This window comes from Elgaria multicarinata, chromosome 9, assembly GCF_023053635.1.
Source record: "Elgaria multicarinata webbii isolate HBS135686 ecotype San Diego chromosome 9, rElgMul1.1.pri, whole genome shotgun sequence".
NCBI classification, from domain to species: Eukaryota; Metazoa; Chordata; class Lepidosauria; order Squamata; family Anguidae; genus Elgaria; species Elgaria multicarinata.
In genome coordinates this window covers 54,180,812-54,197,095 of record NC_086179.1, presented here as the reverse complement: position 1 = coordinate 54,197,095, position 16,284 = coordinate 54,180,812, and the positions used below count along the sequence as shown (strand labels likewise).

At 42.2% G+C, this 16,284-nt stretch overlaps 1 protein-coding gene across 1 annotated transcript in view; it reads right to left on the bottom strand.

The window, feature by feature from the left end:
• Positions 1-16,284, bottom strand: part of PTPRR (protein tyrosine phosphatase receptor type R) — a 135,120-nt gene that overhangs the window by 93,742 nt on the left and 25,094 nt on the right. The window lies entirely within an intron of this gene.

Here is a 16,284-nt window from a genome sequence, read left to right as displayed (position 1 = left end):
GCCACAGTAGTGCATGCACTGGTAACTTCCCAATTAGACTACTGCAATGCACTCTACGTGGGGCTGCCCTTGAAGACGACGCGGAAGTTGCAGCTAGTGCAAAATGCAGCAGCTAGACTGCTGGCGGGTACATCTTATAAAGCCCACATAACACCAGTCTTAAAGGAACTGCACTGGCTACCTATATGCTTCCGGTTGGAATTCAAGGTGCAGGTAATGACGTTTAAAGCCCTAAACGGCTTGAGACCTCGATACTTGAGGGAGCGCCTCTCCTTATATATGCCTGCCCGAGACCTTAGATCTGTTGGAGGAGCCCTCCTCCGCATCCCACCAATGCAACATATACGTTATGATGGGACAAGGGAGAGGGCTTTCTCTGTGGTGGCACCCTGACTGTGGAATGCCCTCCCCTTGGAGGCCCAATTGGTGCCAACTTTGATTTCATTTCGACGCCAAGCAAAAACATGGCTTTTTAACAAAGCCTTTGATGGTTAAACTCACTGGCACATTTTTAACTGTTTTAACTGTATCTATTGCTTTTAAATTATATATGGTTTTAACTTGGATCATGGTTTAATTTGTTTTTAACTGTGTATATTTATTGTTTCATACTGTATGTTTTTATCTGTACGCCGCCCTGAGATCTTAGTGATATAGGGCGGGATATAAATATTTTAAATCAATCAATCAATCAATCAATCAATATGTGGTGTATTCTAGAAGCTGGATGTGGTAGCTTAGCATGCACTAAGAAGTGAGCATCAGCGCCTGCAATTTCCCCGCAGTCATTATGCATTCAGATGGTCATGGGACCTAGATCTTAGAAACAGACTGTATGGTGATTAATTGGACCTGGTGGGGGGGACGTCTAACCCTCCTCCACAACACCCCCAATTTCATACTCTGAGGAACTAATCCCCCATAGGCAGTGTACCCAATGTAGTGACCATGGGCACCAATGTACCCACAGACACTTTTCTCTTGGTGCATGCCAAGCTATGTGCCCCTTCTGATTTTTTTTTAAAAAAAGATTTATTTTTAAAAGAGAGGAAGTGGCAAGCTGGCCTCCCTCAAGTGCCACACCATTTTTATTTCAAAGAATGCTTCTGGGCCCAATATGAGCCCCAGAGGCCTTCTTAGAAAATAAAAAATGGTAGGTGGCTGCAGCCCAGTGCTTTGTTTTGGAGCATACCCAACTGCCAAGAAAAAAAGAAAAATGTATGCTGAGGGTGATGGGACATCCTAGGGGGCTAAAGGTGTGGTGGGGAGTGAGAAGGATATTTACCCTATGGTGTCTTCATAGCTTGCCTGGCTTTTTATGTGGTGTGTGTGTGTGTATGTGTGTGTGTTAATAACCCCATGAGTTCATATGGGGCAGAAAATAAACACTTGGAGCACATCTATTGTGTACTTGTGATTCCTCACTCACAGTAGTTTGTGGGTGCTTTATACAACATTGTCATTGTTCAGGGCCTCTTCCAGGAAAATCTGGTACTTCTGTATATGGCACCATGAAACCCTGTGTATTTGCACAATTCCGCTATACCAGCAGTGCCACCTTGTGGTTGTGTATTGGAACACATAGAAAGGCTGAGAAAGAAAAACCCTGGGGGGAAATGTATAAAGGAGTGATCTTAATCCCACAAAGAATCTGGAAGCAGAAGCCCCAGTAAAGTGGTGGGTTAAAAGCCCTTGGAGGTGAAATTTAAGGGATGGGGGGTAGCTTAAAGCTACCCCCCATCAGGTTATCCATGGAGGTCTTGCTTTTGGCCCCAGTTTAAATTTCACCCCTCAGTTTTGCCTCCCTATTTCTATAGGAAGTAATGTTCCTATTAGTTAGGGTGACCAACTGTCAGGATTTCCCCGGATTTGTCCTGGTTTTTGTTCTTTCCATGGTGTCAGGGGGGATTTTCTATAATTTTCAATAATGTCCTGGAATGACACACCTTCCCCTTTAAGGCTGCCATTAGCATGGCAGGAGGGAATGACATGCTTTCTTGAGGCACATCATTCCCCCACCCCGAGCTCCAATTGAGGTCTTAAAGGGGAAAGTGGGTCATTCGTGGACATTATAGAAAAGGCCCCAATTGGAGTGGATGGTGGTGGTGCAGAATGAAATCCTTTCCCCTCCTCCACTCCAATCGGGTTCTTTAAGGTGGCGGGGAAATAACGTACTTTCTGCAGGACTCAGAAAGCTGCTTCCCCACACACGCACTAGGTGTCCTCTTTTTTGGTTTCCCAAATATGGTCACCCTATATTAGTTCCAGTGAGAGGAAGGCTTCTGAAATGAGCCCTTAATTTGGCTTGGAACAATTACTAAAGTTCCAGTCTGTTTTTGAAGACGTGAACAATATGGCTGATTTATGATTGGGGTCCAGATTGGCTTCACCTATGACTTTCTTTTATCAAAGGGTTATGATGTCGCCAAATTGCTCCTAAAACATAGGACAGAGGACATATTGTGACAAGCAGATACAGCCAAGGTGGCTAACTGTAGATCTAGGCCCTTTCTACACCTGCCTTTTTTCCTGGGATCATCCAGGGATCGTCCCTGTACATACAAATGACACACAGGAGATCCTGGGAGCAGGCAGGGATGGTCCCTCCATTTTCCCAGGATAACACTTAGGTGTAGAAAGGGCCTTAATGATTTATGTGCAGAGTTGCCAGCTATATTAACCAGGCAGCACAATATCTGTCACATCCAAGTCCTTATCTGTTACGGGTTTACATGTCTAAATGCCAATTGAATTGTATTCCCTTGAAGGAAGTAAAGGGAAGATTCTATAAAGTTCCCTGGTCAGGTCGGCTATGTCCGTTTGTCTGTAAGACAGTGGAAGGCTGAATTCACGTTCTGCTAGAGTGCACAAAATATGAAGATTCAAATACATTTTCCAGCTTCTGAAGAAAGAAAGGTTAGAAACATCAAGGGAAAAGGTTCTTATGTTATTAAACAGGTTGGATTATCATGCTGCCTTTAGAACGGCGAAATATATTCAATCTGCTCTGAAAGTGACACAAGGGGTCTTGAATTTAAACCCTTGATTAACTATCTTTTTAAAAATAAATCAAGTTGAAACGCTATGGTTTTAAGCTTTGAATTTTAAATCTCCAGGGGTTCTTGTTTTCCAGGATGTAACCAGTGGGTGTATTATACACATTTTAGTTTTATGAATAGGGAAACTGTTTTGTGAATGACTGGTTGTCAATGCAAAAACTAAACTGAACTGAATTCTGAGTCAATTGAAGGGGAGCCTTTGGTAGCTTGCTCGTCTCTTCATTTTGTCTTCGTGACCTACATGCTGCTCTTTAATGGAAGAGACTTCCAATCCAGACACAGACGAATATGGCTTATGCCTTCCAAGTTGCTCAATGAGAAGGAAGCCTCAGACTGCCCATCCACCACTGCAACTAGGACAATGACTGCTTGTTTGCCACAGTTCTTTCCCCCAGGGCATCTCCAGCACTAGCAAACAAAGGCCATGCTGTTTCTAATAGTTCAAAAACATCAGAAAATTTATCACGGCTCATCTCATAATCATTTTATGATGATAAACATAATCTCATAAATATAGGGCATACAACAGCAATCAACGCAATCTAATCAATTTAAATATTTTTGCCCGAAAGAAGCCTAGGTGTTTTCAATAAGCAACTGCAAATGCTAAATGCTTCTGCGTTTGTAGCTGCAAGCATGGCTACATTTCTCAGCATTCACACAGTGCATTTTTATTTTTCATACTTGGCAGCACAAGGAATTTATATCAAACAGTCAGGATTTTTTTTATACTTCTCATAAAATGTCACGTGCCTTTACTTGGGTCTTATAATCGCAGGTGTCCCTGTAGCTCTTGTAAAAATCAAGAAGTACAACACACAGGCAATTGATTGCTAGTCGACCTTTGAGTTGATGCTAATGGATTTGATTTAAAATGGCTACAAGTTGGAATTTTAAAAGATTATTTTAAAATAAAGGAATGATCTGTATAGAGAATGGAGCAAACCTCCTTTTAACTTGATGCCTGTCAACCCATATAGACATTTTGCTAGCAGTAAAAACTATAATCTGCATGGAAGGCTTCTGTTGAAAGATAAAAAATAGATTGAAACATAAAGAAAAAAATTAAGTGAATTGAAATTTCACCTCAGTATCTTCTGCAAAGTTTCTCTCCCCCCCCCTCCTTTGATAACACTGGGTATTACTGACACTGGGGCAAATGGCAAATTTCTCACTAAATAACAAACTACCCAGCAACCTCTTGCACATTCACACACACACCCTTTCTTCCTTGAAATACTTGAGTAATCCTTGGTCAAGTGGTTATTCCAATGGATTATCTGTGTTGTCACTGCTAAAGCACACATGTGCTCAGCTGGCCATCCCTGAAGCATTTTTTCAAGAGATGTGTGAATTTGTGCGTGGGAGAGACAAAAAAGGCTATGTTTGAATGTATCACTGAACCATAATTAAGCGCTAAAAGGATGAGTCTCAGGCTCATGCATTCTCCTCTCCTCTTCCGGTATGGCAGTAACTACAGCTTGTCATTTCATCTGAACCAGGAAAAACATTGGTTAGTTTAAACTATGGTTTGTCCAAACACTGGTTGCTGATCCTGGATTGTTTGGATAGGATAAACCATAGTTAAAACTAATCATGGTTCAGACCAACACTGTAGTTAGTTGAAAATGGAAGTGGATGCTTCTGATCTCCTACTTGCAGCTGCACCAAAGTAGAAGATGGAAGGGGGAACCAGGCTCTTACACATAATGCTAAACTATGGCTTAGTGTTATGCCTCAACCATACCATATTACATACAGAGGCATCGCCCTTCTATGGTTCCTCCCTATTTCTCGACTAGCACAGGAAATGGTGGGAGCATACTTCTGACCCTTAGGGCCAGATCTTAGATACTGACTAGGGAGGGGGGACTATTTGTTTGTGACCTCTGGAAGCTAATCCCCTACCAACAACCACCAAGTCTGAAGAATAATGACTAGAGGACATTCTAACAACTAGAGAAACACCACCAGACCCTGAGGCAGGGCTTAGTCACTAAAACACTAGGAGAGCATTTGAGCCGGCCCCAAAACCTCCCTAGCCCTGCATACAATGGCAGAAAATTCACCAAGAGATTAACCAGTGGTCCAAAGGTAGGAAACTGCAAACTTGGAACTCTCCTCTCTTAAAGCAATTTAAGATGTCTTCCAGGGACAGGGGCAAGGTCAAAAGCTGAAATGGAAAAACCCAGTATACAAAGCCTCAATTGCTGGTGCACCATCATATCTGAACCAGACCTCAATTCCAGGTTTATGTTCTCCCCCTCCCACAGTGCTACACTTGAGGAAGGGAGACCCCCATCTGCTTTCCTAGTTGCCACCGAACAGCCTGTAGAAATGTGCATGACACCTGTCCCTACTTTCATTGAGTTCCCCCACTTTTCTTCCCTATGACATTGGATATCCCTGGGAATACCACAGGATGTCTTGAATATCCTTGCTTTTAGGAATAGTGGGCTTAAATTGGATACACATCCCCATTCTTAAAGCCCTGGCTAGTTTGAACTCAAGTTTGCTCATCAGATGATGGAAAATCAATCAGGCAAAATCAAATAGAAGGTGAGCTTGAGATCATTGTCTGCACTAGGGGAATAACAATATCTATGTCAAAAAATTGAATCTGCTGGATTACTGTGACATTCCTATCACCTTGTATTCTTATTTACTTCCTTAGATACTGTCTTAACCCATGTTCCAAGATCAGGAACAGCTGAGCTACATTGAGGTCAATCCCTGTGGCTCGTGCTACAAATCTAGGTTGCTTATAGGGATGTTTTCCAAGTATGAATTAAAATTGTATCACTTCAATCTGCCCCTGAACGTGCCCATCCCAAATTCTGCACATATGCTCCAATTGTTGGATCCAGTTGAAAAAAAGGACCAGACTGAGTTCTGAGTAAAGTAACTTCAGTACAAAGAAAGCAGATAAGTTCAAGGCAGAACAATCAGTGGACTAAACTAAACCTTTTATACATCTAACAAACAAACAAAACCAGTATGATGAGAAATGACGATCTCTAGAACTTTATTGTTCACGGTGTCAAGAGTAACATTGTTGACTAGAGCATTCTAATTAATGGACTAGAATTCAGAACAAGTGAGTTTTAATAAGATCAGTATGTTAATGATGTCAATTTGTTTAAAAACTGAACTGAAGTATTAACCTCATTTGCTGAACCAGTAAGAGAAAACTTACTGGTGTATGCCACTATGAATGCTGCTTTATTTGAAAACCCATCATTATCTTGTTTGAAAATATTTAGAAGTCTATTTGTACTCATGTGATCCTATGTGAGACTGTTGGATCAAGGACGAGTCTATGTGACTAATTCACACTAATTGAATAAAGAAAGTGATTAAACTAAAGGACACATAAAAAGCCTAGGACTGGTTTGTAAGTATGCTGGATATAATTAGACTTTAGACCGCTAAAATTAATTAATGCTTGAATGGAAGTTGCCTGGTATGATGCTAATGAATTTGTTTTTCCTCCTCTACAGTGATCTTTGGTTTCAACTAAGACTCTTAAAATGTATGAACTTCTTCTGCACTGGATCATCATGCATTATCTATGGCTCCCCTGATATAAGTGTTGACAATAAAACTGACTGTGCAATCAATAGGAGTGGTTTTAATGAGACAAGACTTATTGGTCACATAAGGGCTTTGCAGATGAGTCCATTGCAAGCAGGTTTTGTCCTGTATGGAGGAATTTTAGGAATTGCCAGCAAAGCAGGGCTAGCATTCATTAGCCCCAAGGATTGCTCTGTTCGTTTGCCAAAATCATGTTAGATACACAGCAAAAAGTAAATCCTACTAGCCGCCAATTGTCCAAATGATTCATAATTACACAAATACCACTAGATCACAGAAAGGTTGCAATAAAAACAAGAAACCATTTATACAATTCTTGGACAAGAAAACAGCATTATTAGTATGATCAGTTTCAAAACTGGAATGCCCCTATAATGGGAGCAGGATCGTAGGTGGCAGTGGTGGTGGGAATAACACAAATTGTTATTCAGAATACTACTTTAGCACATCATAAATGTTTAAAAGCCATCAGCTCCCAAGTAGATCATCCAACACCATGTAAAATATACATTCTCGTTTTATTCTCTAGGAATTGGCAATGGATACAAAAAATTGTTTCATGTCCACAGTGAAACAAATATGGATACGCCTTATAACAACCTTCACCAAGACATTGGCTATACTGGATGCAGGTGATGGGAACTGTAGTCCATCCAAAATATCTGGAAGGCATAAATGTGGGGAAGGCTGTCTTATACTATAGTGTAGATGCTGCAGTATAATAATCCTGGGTATAAAATCCATATCACATACATTTATTGAGTATAACGAACATGCTCAATAGGAACGTCTAGTTATGCATGATAATATTTTATTACATTACATTTCTCATAATGCTTCAACCATGCAGCAAACTGGACAGGCATTAACTCAGCTTCGATTGGAAAACTTTTCACCCTTCTCTTTTGGGAGCACAGCCAAATAAAAATTAAGCTCCATTACCAATTGTCAGTCAGGAATGACCTTGAAGCAAAGGACAACAGAAGGATAATATAACATTTATTATAGTCACTACAATATAATAATCACAAGAAAGGCCATTGCTTGGCCCTCTTTGCAAAACTCTTTAATAGTCTGTAGAGATTTTAAAAATATTTTAAGTATTGTGCCATCAAAATATATGGCTACCTAACGCATTTGCAGCCTACCTGGCATTTATCATGCACAAACCACATCATCAGGAAGATGGTCTCCATTCTGATTACTGCTAGTCTAGATGGAGGAGGAGGAGGAGCATGGTGGGGGGTAGGTTATTGTCATAACAATGATAGTTCTAAGCCTTCACAGTATATTTTCTTGCTACACTTCCTGCTTTACTGTTACTTTGGCCAATTCGATTAGGGTGATGTATATGCTCCAAGTTCCTTTGGTAGAACTGGATTCAGGTATAGGGAGTTTGTGGGACTACAAAGGGGGGCACTTGTGCATAGGTATGTTGGGGAAATCTGCAACAATCAATTGAGCTTTGATTTCTATGAATTGATCAAGGGATTCCACAGCTGACATGCTTTTCCCAAGTTGCATGGATTCTGCAGACTTGCAGAACAGGTTTTTAACTTCCCAGAATTTTACACAAATTTAGTCATAGAAAAATACATCTAATAAAAAAGCACTGGCTGAAAATGTGCATTGGCTAAAGTATGAAAATGCGCACTGGGGGGATTTGCAAGTGCAAATTTGCACAAAGGTGAATTTGCGCACATTTGGGAAAAAGGAAAAAAATCTGATTCTTTCAAAGAGTGGATGTAGCAAAAGGCACCTGACAATCTGTGAAACACAGATGGAATGGATTTTACAAAATCTGTACATCCCTCCTTGCGCATCACCAAAAAGAAAAGGCAAAAGAGGATATGATTTGCATAAAATTTATATGCTAATTTTATGTAAAGGTATATACATATTTAGAAATATTTACTATCACATCATGGTGGGAATGCCTGTGACTAGGTGTGCCTGCTTAGTTTGCTATCCATGTGCTAACTGTTGATAGGCCCTTAGCTGCCTAAGTCTGACACACACCATGGCAACATGGCCACCCCATAGGAACTACATAGGGTCCACCAACCTAGGTGAATAGTTCTACTGGGTTCTAATGTTACTGCCTAAAGGCCCCACATTACCACATGAGATTTGCTTTCCTGAGTCTGTTAGTCTAATTTGGAAGAATTGCTTGAATGAAGTAAGATTTACATTCTTATGGCATGTAACAGACCCTTCATCTTTACAAATTAATCTGTAACCCCACTCCATCTCTTGACACATATGTTGCATAAGTTGGAATCAATCAAGTTCAATTGGGCCTCGATGAGCATCCATGTGCACATTGCCCTTGCCAGATCAGGGCATTTTATTTCTTGAAATTGTAGAAAACAAAGATGTCACCATAATGTGCAACAGATGTTCAGGCTACAACACATTTTACTAAGTGCTTTACTTTCTTTTTCCATCTTTTAAATTTAATGTAAGGTACATATACACATTCCGCTGTCTGTATACCCCCCCTCATATGCACACCATCTGTAAAGATGGTAGAGAAATTCTCTTCAATAACACTGTCTAATCTGAAAAAAAGGAATATTCCAGGACATTAATTGGCAATTCCAAGAAGATATTTTGTGATTGAGCTAGGAAATAAAAGTGTATTGGCTTAGATCCTAAGATATGTTAACTTATCAATGTACATCGATGGAAAATTCCCGCCCCCACCCCCCCACCAGCCACCTATGTTAAAAAGCCACTCCAGCGGCTTGGGGGAGAAGCAGGCAAGACCAACCTCAGGTGGCTGATTTGGGATGCCAAGACAGGACAGCAAATTGTTAGTTACTTAATTTTTATTGTTGTTTTTATACTCCCAGGTAGAGGCACTTGTTGGACTTTTCACGTTGTGTGCAAAAATAAACTCGGCCAGCGTTGGATACTTGGGGGTGGGGGTGGAGAACACCATTTAGTATGGTAAACCTTCTTTCCAAGAGACTCCTGCTTTAATCTGGATTCTTGCACTGACCAAGGAGTTGGACCCGATGGCCTTATAGGCCCCTTCCAACTCTATGATTCTATGATTCCTTAAGCTAAGTTACCTTAGGATCCAAGCCAACATCTATTAAGCTCTCTTTGCTTTTGTGCTTTCCCAATGAAAGTCCCTGAAGAGCTCTGATGCAACATTAGTTATACCCTTATAAGTCCCATGCACAGGGCATTTTTCTGCCTGAGAAAAAACACAAGAAAGCACGTTCTCCTCCCATTATATGTACCGAAGCTACCTGGATTGCTGTTTGAAACTTACTTCTATGCTGGAGCGAGGACAGGTGTAGGACAGGCCATGTGGCACACACAGCTCTCTACTCCAACACATTCTCACTGCTCCCAACCGCTCAGTATCTGCCGACTGAGGCATATCCCTCATTCTGCCTAGTAGTAGGGCTGGCCCTGACCATCCATTTTTAACATGAGGGCCAGATCTACACCAAGCAGGATATAGCACTATGAAAGTGGTATATAAGAGGCAGGAGCCACACTACTGCTGTATAGCGGTATTGAAGAGCACTGACAACTGTTGGGGCACACTGACACATACCATATCCCACTTTCATAGTGCTATGTCCTGCTTGGTGTTGCTCCTGCCTCTTATATACCACTTTCATACTGCTATATCGTGCTTGATGTAGATCTTGCTGAGGAGTCCTAAGGGTCCACAAATACAGACTTGTGGTCTGCATGGCCTTAGCTAGACCTAAGGTTTATCCCGGGATCATCCCGGGATCATTGCTGCCTTCTCCCAGGATATCCTGTGTGTCATTTACATGAACAGGGATGATCCTTGGATAAACCTTAGGTCTAGCTAAGGCCTATGTTTCCCCCCAGCCCTGATTAGTCCTTGTCAGTTGCCATATTGATATGTTCCCTGCCTTCAGTGGGATTTTCCCTGCATGTCACCATATAAGGGCCAGTGTTGTGCCATTTGCCAGAACCTATTAGACTGTTTTCAGATTTACTCTAGAGCAAAGTAGAAAATAAATTCCTCCAACATCTCTCCTTCCTCCAACATCTAGTTTGAAAACAATAAATTAAGAATAATTTTGTCCTCCCCCCTTAGTGTTTTAGAAGGAAGATGGCAAAAACAAATGAACAAACAAACAAACATGCCTTGGGGATGTTTTAGTGTACATTAGACTCTAACACAATCTTTTCTGCCATCTCCACAAAGACTGATAGCAAACACAATGCCAGCATAATAGTTCACCCCACACTGGAGGAAGCAGAAATGAAATGAGGCCAACCAATGCAGGCTCTCCATACTTCTTTGAGCAAACAAAATGCAGAATGACAGAGCTGGAGAGAAGCTGGAGGCTACCGAAGGCCTCTTCCGAGGCATGCCGAGCACGTGCTGTGCCCATTAGAATTATTCGCACACAAAAAGGGCACTCAGTGTCTTTGCTTCAGAAATTGCTGCATGGCTGGAAGGACCGATAATGCAGCAAAACCGCACCAAGTCATAAAAAGAAAGTGGACAAATGGGGAGGAACAATTACAGGAATGTGAAGCTAAATGGTAAGAGACATGCATCTAATGACCTACTTCCACATTGCATGCTGCTAGAGGGCATCCCTCAGTGCAACTGTGATACATATATTCTGATACAGAAAACTGAATTCATGTTTGATTTGCCTGGGGAGGGATGAGGCCCTTCCCATTTCTAATGTTTGTTCCTTCTCTTGTAGGAGAGGAGAAGATTAAGGAGAGGCATGAGAGTGGTCTTCAAAACATCTGACATGTAGAAGAAGGAGCAGACTCAATCTCTACTGCTCCAAGGGGTGGGACAGGAAATTGCAGAGAATCAGCCAGCCACTGAGAAGCACGAAGTCTCTGATTTCTGAACCTTGACTTGGGTTCAGTACCAAGTTGAAGCAGAGGAATGTGAAATTGGTCCAAGCCAAATCAGGCTGTTTTCAAAAAACCCTAATCAGGGTCTGAGGTGAAGGCAGGAGTTGGTGCACACCTCTGTTTATTAACCTTTTTTTGTTGTTGTCAACCACTCAAATGTCTTTAGCTGTTGGACAGGATAGATAAGCAGTGAGCACTTAAATAAAAAGGACAGGACCACAGGACCACCAGACTTAAGGAAAGAAATAATGAATACCATACATAATGGTAATCTGGAAATATGTGAAAGAAGGGCACGTCTGTTTAAAACAGAGCCCTGCTTAGTTATGCACCAGATGTCAAGCCTAGAAATCAAAGAGAAAAAGAAGTTATGATGCCTCATGAATTTCTGGAAAGACTTTGGCAGAAGGTAGGGACTGACCTATTCAAATTTAAGGGAAAGACCCAGTTACCATCCATCAAAATGGAGTGTGGAAACCTGAAAAAGTGATTGAGCAACATGTGGCCTCCAGATCATATTTGGTTTACACGGGTGAGGATGCTATCAACACAAAGAATAGAAAAAGGTGTGCAGAACACACCATGTCTTGAGTCAATGATGGAAGAAACAACTGAGAATACAGATGTAGGGAAGGGAGAAATTTTTATTTGGGTTTTTTCGCCAAGAACTACCCCAAATTTGCTGATTTCTCATAAACAGGATGGGGGGGGGGGAGATGAGAAAGAACTTGAATGAGCAAGATGGGAAGATTGAGAGATGCATCCACCCAGCTCTTGAATGGTGTGGATCCCTGCATATTCAACCTTGTTTGTGTTCCCCAATTAAGGTTGTCACCTTTCTCCCCCCCCCCTTTCTGACAGGCTCCTCATCTTTAACAATCAATGGCAAGCAGGGACAACATGGTCCTCTCCACTGAGAATAGCTGTACCTATTGAACTTGGCTGGTGCAGATGGGTGAAGATTTCATCTGGATTGTTTTATTTAAGATCTTACCTAATTTGATCATAAAGAGGATGGAAAAAACTTGAGACTAAAAATATCTGAGTGTGGGAGAAAGCAAAACTGACAGACGTGTCCATCCTTTGGCAGAAGTCTTTCTTTGTATAAGTTACAGGCGAACTAGAGCAGCGATTTGATTTGGCTCTTTACTTTCAGATTAGTCACTCTTGTAAACATTGAAGCATACGGGGAGCTAGCAAAGCTGAATTTTATTTCATTTCAAATGCTTAAAAAAACACCCTTAAAATCCAAAAGAGTAACAGTGGGTCTGAATTTGTGAGGCCTACTTATGGTATAATCAAAATCTGCTTAAATTTCTTAGAAATTGCATTCCTGATATACAAAATGTTAGAAATGTCAGACAAAGCCAATATTTTAAGAACATAACCTAAGAACGTTAAGAAGTGCCATGCACTCTGTTCACACAGTGGCCAACCAGCTCTCGAGCAGGAGATGGTGCAACAAGCACTCTCCTACCCATGTTCCCCAGCAACTGGTGTATATAGGTTTACTGTTTTCTTGCAGCAGAGAGCCCCTAAAGGTCATATAAAATTACCTCTGGGGGAAAGATAATCCTTCCATACCAATAAACTGCCCAACATTACCCCTGGCTGAATTCTAAGGTTATTATCTATTAACATAGGACATAGATTCACAAAACAATGATTTTTGCTAAACTCTGCCCACAAAATTCTTAGCATTTGCTTCGAGGAAACCATTATATGGGAGAGAGATGGCTTTTCTCATGGTTCCTGCTTTAATGCATTTCCCCCACTCATAATGGCAACAATTGGCCTCCATCAAGGCCTGGTCCAAGGCATTTTGCTGCCTGAGGCAGAGCCAAGATGGCACCCACCCCCATTCCACAGACTGATGCTAACCAGACTGAAAGTCAAATCACACTTCAAAGCTGGCAGTGGGACAGTATCTTCCACCATACCTGAGGGCAACAGGCTAGCTTAGAGGGCACTGGCAGGCCATACGTCACACACAGCTCTGTCCTCCAGCAACTCACTGCCACTCCTCACCCTCCTCTGAAGGCATCTGCTGCCTGAGGCAGCTGCCTCACTCTCCCAGCCCAGGGCTGGCCCTGCCTTCATCCCTGCCTGTACTTTCAAATACATAAAATAAGATTGAATTCAAGTCCTTCTTTTCTTCTGCAAACTTTGGCAACACTGATTTATTAGCAAGAAAGGGGCGGAGGAGGAACAAACCTACTTTCCAGACTTCCCTTTGATAATGTGCTCAAACAATGTAACCGGAAACACAAGATACAGCAGCTGGAGCCAGATGCGTAATGGGGGCTTGAAGGGCAAAGCCAGACCACTATAAACTCACTGGGATGACTTCCATTTACAAGTCTCCAATCTACAATTGCATCACTACAGATCAGGGATTACAAATAGCCTAATTTGGTAGTTGTTGCTGCCCTTTGACAACAGGTGTCAAAATCTCATGCTGATCTACTACAAATCATTCCAAGATCTATTTTCTGTCTATCCCTGGCATACATGGTTCTCCCTTCCCCCACTTTAGCCTCACAACAACCCTGTGAGATAGGACCCTGTGTGGTAGGATTGGTGGGGCGGGGATAGAAATGGCTAAATCAATACATAAAATGCATCATGTCAATGTCTAGTGTGGGAAGAAAGGAGAAGCCCTACTCTTGAAGTTTACCCTAAGGCAGGGATGGGGGACATATGGTCTGTGATATATTGATGGACTGTAATCCCTACCATCCTGCACCATGGACTATGCTAGCTAGGGCTGATGACAGTTGCTGTCCAACAAAATCTTGGGTTGAACCCAGATTTACCCATACATTGGGCATGTCTTCACCATGCCTTATCCTGGGGATTGTCCCAGGATCATCCTTCTGTGTCTACATGATGCACAGGGGATCCTGGGGTCAGGGAGGGAAGATTCCTCCATTTCCCTGGGATAACCGGGATGGCTTTTAGCCTGATTTTTCCCATGGTCTCAGGATCGTCCTGAGACTGCGGGAGCAGTGGGGGGTCATCCCAGTTTCGTCCCGGCTCCTCGTGAGTAAACACAAGAAGCAGGGAACCAGGCATGGGGCACGGAGCTCTTCAGGCGCTCCATGCCCATCGGGGTGGGGTGGGGGGAGTGGGTGATTTTTCTCTCTCCCTACCTTTCACGGAGGAGTGCCCATGTGCTTCTCTCCTGGGTTTTTTTAAAAATGGCAGCTGAACCATCCTTCCGGGACATTGTGCAGCCGTCTGGACACCCAGGGAGGATCGTGGAAGCTGCTAAGTCCACAATTCCCCCCCACACGCACCCTTGTGGTGTAAACATGCCCTTAGAGTATACTAACTTAAGCCCCAGTTATTTCTAAATATGACTAAATCTATTATAAATATGACTCTAGAGGGTCACACATTCCCCATCCCTGCCACAAGTCTTTGCTAATGGAAAACTAACTTATAACACAACCCCATTTCCTCCCAAGGGGCTTGCAGAGGTGAACTCCTTAGCAGATTGTTCTGGAAAGGGTCAGCAAGAAACAAGGCAGACATTATTGGTGTCCTGAAAGCTCAAGACCAAAAAGAATGAGCAAGCAAGCAGGGAAAATGCACTGCAATAAAACTGAATCACTCTACAAAAGCTTTTTGCAGAGGAATTACTCTTTACAGGGCAAGAAAATTCAGATTCTAAAAATCCAATCCTCTCAGAACTGCTTGCGGACTGACAGCTTCCTCGGAACACAGGAGAAACCCTCCTGTCAAAACATCCCCTAAGACTTCCCTGAGGAAAAAATCTTTTCGTAAGATTATTCAGTTTGGCAGCTGAACCTTTCTCCATAATTGTGCACTGAAGTACTTTCCCTTCCATTCCAACAAGCGAAGACTGAATAAGGCAGGTCTCAGCTATCCTGACAGAAGTGTTTGTACTCTACACAGAGGCTAACCAGGTTCTTAATTCACAATTGTTGTGCCCAGCCATTACCGCCTGTGTGGCTCTCAGTCAGACTGGCTTTCATCGTAGCAGCAGCCTTTGCTCTGCACAAATGCATTAAGAAGAGAAACTCAGGTCTCCCACAAGGCAGTTAATGGAGATTTAATAGGATGGTTATGTAAGAATGACCAATTGCAAATGTGCTTAATTCAGGCTTCAGATAGTTTTTGTAATACACACCCACACCCACACACCACTAGAAGCATTCAGACTGTGCTGAGGGAGATTCCACATTCCTTCTTCCCATCTTCACCTGCAGGGCACAGCTTTAGCCAGTGTGTTTGTATGTGAGGGAAGAGAGCTCTCTTCATAAAATATTTGGCTATTCACCTGGGCTTCTTTTTGTATGTAGTGGAAGGGGTTCCACCTTTTTTTTTTTTTTTTTTTTTGTAGCAGAGGTGCTGCATGTCTTAACAGCTGCATGGCAGGCAGAAAATGTCAGGGACCACTGTTCCCATTACTATATCTCCTTGGGCAGCCATTCCCAACCTGACCCCCTCTAGATGGGTTGGACTACAGCTCCTATTCTCACCAGCCATTGTAGGCCTAATGGGAATTGTAGTCCGACACATTTGGAAGGCACCAAGGCCAGATCTACACCTTGTGTCATATGGATTCAACCTCATCACAGTGACGCCATATCCCTCTTATGTATTTATACCTTGTAGCACACACCATGATGTTTGTTGCCTTATTTTGTATAATACAGAATAAAAAGTGGGAAATAATGCTAGAAAAGCGTAATAATGAAAATTAATGCTAGAAAAGCGTGTA